Source organism: Spermophilus citellus (assembly GCF_964194105.1).
Source record: "Spermophilus citellus genome assembly, chromosome: 15".
In the NCBI taxonomy this organism is placed as follows: Eukaryota; Metazoa; Chordata; class Mammalia; order Rodentia; family Sciuridae; genus Spermophilus; species Spermophilus citellus.
The window spans coordinates 47,230,737-47,235,915 of record NC_138195.1 but is presented as its reverse complement, the minus strand read 5'-3'; positions in this window follow the sequence as shown (position 1 = coordinate 47,235,915).

The window sequence follows — 5,179 nt, the reverse complement described above, 5'->3', positions numbered from 1 at the left end:
CGCTGAATTTTATTAATTTGGGTTTTGTTTTTTCCAGATATCCTAATCATTTTATGGTCTCACCAGCTGAGATGCGATTGAGAAGGCTAGGTCGAACTATCTTTAGTAACGCTCCCTCAACCAGTGACGTATAGTGACCTCTGATCCAAACTCTTGTAGCCACTTCCTGCTGACCCTTGACCCCATTGATTTCCGTCTCTAAGTTGCTCTCACTCCTGACCTTTGTTCAGCCTGTGGTGGTGGAAGTAAAAGGTTTGGGTTCGAGTTCAGGCTCTGCAATTCACTAGCTAGTATAACTTGCCTGTTTCCGTTTCTTGCCCCAGTAGAATGGGAATAATGACCACCTAAAAAATTGTTGAGAGAATGAACTTAGACAGGTTTCATAGAATGTTTAGTATCACAGAGAGTTCAGGAGTGGCCAGTTGTTATTAACCATTTTGTACAGTGCTTTCCTTTAAGTGCAGAGCTCTACCACAGCCAAAAGATTTTCCTGTTCTCTGAAAGGGCTACAGTTACAATAATCATTATCCCATTTGATGAATAATTGTGGTTAACTTGTGTAGTATATTTTCATATATATTTAATTCTTTCAATACTATTCAATGATTTTTTTGAGCACTGCTGTGAACCAACCCGTGCTCTAGGTCCTGCAAATATAATAGTAAAAAAAAAAAAAACAAAAACTGCCAGGCTTCCTGGCGCGCATGCCTGTAATCCCAGCAGCTCCGGAGGCTGAGACAGGAGGATCGCAAGTTCAAAGCCAGCTTCAGCAATGGTGAGGCGCTAAACAACTCAGTGAGACCCTGTCTCTAAAATACAAAATAGGGCTAGGGATATGGCTCAGTGGTTGAGTGCCCCTGAGTTCAATCCCCAGTACCATTAAAAAAAAAAAAAAAGTTCTTGCTCTGAGTCTGGAGGTGTAGTTCAGTAATAGAGTGCTTGCGTAGCCACCTACAACACTGAAAAAATTTTTTTGCTTTTATATCGTTTGAGTTATTCTCTTTTTGTGGTACTGGGGATTGAACTCAGGGCCTTGTGCATGTGAGGCAAGGACACTACCAACTGAATTATTTCCCCAGCCTGCTTTCACACACACACACACACACACATATATATATATATATATATATATATATATATATATATATATATATATATATATATATATTAGTTGCAGATAGACACAATATCTTTATTTTTATGTGGTGCTGAGGCTCAAACATGTTAGGCAAGTACTCTACCACTGAGCTATAACCACAGCCCATCTTGCTTTCATATCCTGACAGTAGATAATTATTTTGAGGCACACATGGCTCATTCATTGAAACAAGTTGCATTTCAATCTGTGCTGGAAACTGTATAGGCATTGGATATACTTTACTAACCGGCCCAATGGTTCCAGTCCTCAGGATCATGTCAGTTATCCCAGAATTAATAGGATCCTATCATCTGGGAACTTGTTAGAAATGCAAATTTATGACCCACTTTCCTTATATTTAGTCAAAATTTGGAGATGGGCCCCAGTAAACTATGATTTATGGGCCCTCCAACTGATTCCCTTGCTCAATGAGGATTGAGAACCGCTAGACTAGATGAGTAATTTGCCAGATTCACGTAACATTTGTTGAGCACCTGCCATAGGCTGGTCCCTTTGCTAAGTATTTTCACATGACTTATCTCACTTGCCTCTCATACAACAATAGGAAATTAGGTAGGAGGGCTGGGGATATAGCTCAGTAGAGTGCTTGCCTAGCATGTACTTAAGGCCCCGGGTTCAATCCCCAGCGCCATCACCAAAAAAAGAAAAAAAGAAAAAAAAACTTGAGCTGGTGTTGTGGCTCAGTGGTAGAGCACTTGCCTTGAAAGTGTGAGGCACCGGATTCGATCCTTGCACCACATAAAAACAAACAAAGGTATTGAGTCCATGCACAACTAAACAAACAAACCCCAAAAAAAAAAGAGAAGGTAGGTAGCTTCTTTTTTTTTTTTTTACTAAAAATTTTATCCCGGGCTGGGGGTGTGGCTCAAGCGGTAACGCGCTCTCCTGGCACGCAGAGGGCGCTGGGTTCGATCCTCAGCACCACATTAAAAAATAAAATAAAGATGTTGTGCCCACCGAAAACTGAAAAATAAATATTAAAAAAATTTTCACCCCTAGGAAGAGCTCAGATTTATAGTTTCCTGAGATAGAGGTTAATATGTTACATTTTATTGATTTTTTTTTATTTCTTCTTTTTAGATATACATAATGGTACAGTATATTTTGACATATTTATACAAATGTGGAGTATAACTTACTCTAACTGGGATCATTTTATTGTTTTGTATTATCTCCACTCAGTGGTTCTCAGTTTCTGAGTAGTGGAAATTGAACCCAGGACCTCACACATGCTAAGCAAACACTCTTACCAAAGTCACAGGCCCCCCCCCCAGTGGTGTTAAAAATGCCAATACCAGGCCAGCAAAGTGGCACATGTCTGCAATTTTAGTGACTCAGGAGGCAGGAAGATCATGAGTTAGTGAAGCCCTAAGCAATTTAATAAGACCCTGTTTGAAAATAAAACAATAAAAAGGGCTGGGGCTGTAGTTCAGTGGTAGAGCACACCTGGTTTGAAAAATAAACAAAAAAGCCACTAATATAGCACAATGGCTGACATGTAGCTAGTCCTTAATAAGTTTATTGAGAAAGGGTCTTTGTAAATTGCCCTGGCTGGTCTTAAACTCCTAGGTTCAGTGGATCCTCCTGCCTTAGCCTCCAGAGTAGCTGAGATTACAGGCATATACCACTATGTCCAGCTTAATAAATATTTGAATAGTGAATGAAGGGATATCTAGATCCTGCTTTTATTGATGAGGCCAAGTAACTGCATGAGGTCACACAGGTAATAAATGGTGGAATAAGAACTCAAATCTAAGCCAGTGTGGTGACGTATGCCTATAATTGAGTGCTAGGGGCTCAGGAGGCTGAGACAGGAGGATTTCAAGTTCAAAGCCAGCCTCAGCAAAAAAGCAAGGCACTAAGCAACTTAGTGAGACTCTGTTTTTTTATTGTTGTTGTTGTTGTTTTGTTTTGTTTTGTTTTTTTAGAGAGAGAGAATTTTAATATTTATTTTTTAGTTTTCGGCGGACACAACATCTTTGTTTGTATGTGATGCTGAGGATAGAACCCGGGCTGCATGCATGCCAGGCCAGCGCGCTACCGCTTGAGCCACATCCCCAGCCCGAGACTCTGTTTTTAAATGAAATACAAAATAGGGTTGGGATGTGGTTGAGTGCCCCTGAGTGCTCCGGTACCTCCCCTGCCTTCCGCCCAAAAAAAGAACTCAAGTCTAAGTTCTTACCCAGAATTCTGTATTTTCTATGACTACATCATATACCAAGGCAAACAGCATTAACACAATAAGGGAGCAGCCAGTCCATAAAACTGTAGTCTGATAATCACAGTTACAGCACCATAATGTTATGTTTTGTAATAAAGAGGTCTCTTAATGATAAGGCACATTCATGCAATAGAAATCTGAAAACAAGTAGAGATTTTATTACTGACATGAATTGGTATATTTACACATGCCTATCTGTGTCCATTTTCACATGGCAACCTAGGTATTGTAATGATAATTTAGCAAACATTTATTGAACACTCTTTACATCAATCATCACTCTGTGGGTTGTTGATGGCACACAGTTCTTGACTCAAACTTTCTCACACTCCAGGCAGGAAGACAAGTGTATGAACAGAATTATACTATTGGCTGAAAAACAAAACAGTAGAAGTATGAACAAGATATGTGTGTTGACCAAAGGAAGGAAGAATTAACTTTATAGGTAGAGAGTTGGAGGGGATCAGAAAAGACTTTAAGGAAGAGGTAACAACACAACTGAAGCAGAGCTGATCAGAGTTCCTCTACACAGACTCATCTCTATCCCTGCAGTGAGATACAGATTTCCATTTTGCTTAACAGGTAAATTTGAAATGGAGGGAAAACCTAAATAAACTATCTAGCTTCCTTTGCTTTTAGTTACTTGCTTTTAGTTGACTTTTAAAATCACATATTTATTTTAGAGGTCACAGAGCTGAGATGTGTCATTGTCCCCTACTAGCTTTGTTGTAGATATCACCTCTGACATGTGGGCTATGATGATAATAATTGCTTAGGTTACTTTTCAGGGAATTGAAGGCCACTTTTGCTAAAACTACTTGGGGCTGTACAGGTACTCAGTGGGTGACTGTTTGATCTCAGAAGGCCTAAAACTCCACTCTCCGATCATGCTAATGCCACCATTTTCCTTACATGAATCCTAAAAAAGAGCTATGAAAACTGGTTACATATGTGCAGACCCCTGATTAATTCAATCTCTAATCACCTTTCCCCATGCCTTAGGCCACCTCATGAATAAACTCTTGCTGTTTTCCAAAACTTGTCATTTCAAGCCAGGTTTGGTGGCACATTCCTGTAATCCCAGTGACTCAGGAGACTGAGGCAAGAAGAACACAAGTTCAAGGCAAGCCTTGCCAATGTAGTGAGACCCTATCTCAAAATAAAAAATAAAAAGAAGAGGCTGAGGATGTAGCTTGCCTTGCATGCACACAGCCCTGGGTTCAATCCCTAGCGCGCGCGCGCACACACACACACACACACACACACACACACACACACAATTAAATAAAAAGGGAAAAGGGCTGGGGATGTAGATTAGTGGTAAAGTGTCTCTGGGTTTAATACTGAAGGGAAAAAAAACTTGCCATTTTAGTGATTAGTATACTATGTGGTGGGCAAAACAGGCCTGGCATGGTGACAAATTCATACAGTACAGCAAAGGGACACTCTTTCCTGGGATTTTAATGGAGCCATTTCTTGCCAGCTGTGGTACTGAACCCCTCCTGCTCCTGGCTCCTACCACTTTGACATGGGCTTTGGAGGAAAGCAGTTGAGATTAGTCCATGATCATATCAGGGAAGGCACAGTCCCTGAAAGGGTATACAATAGTTCTAGAGCTCCAGAGAGCTAGTACTCTGAGTCCTAAGTTAAAGGCCCATGCAGTAGAAGGGGAGACATGTAGGGCAGAAGTTTGTGCTATAATTAGCTCTAAGAGTAGCACAACTGGGAGAAGAAGAGGAGGAGAGTACAGCCGGCAACTATTTTGAGCACAGCTCCGATTGACGGGACATGTGTGCTGG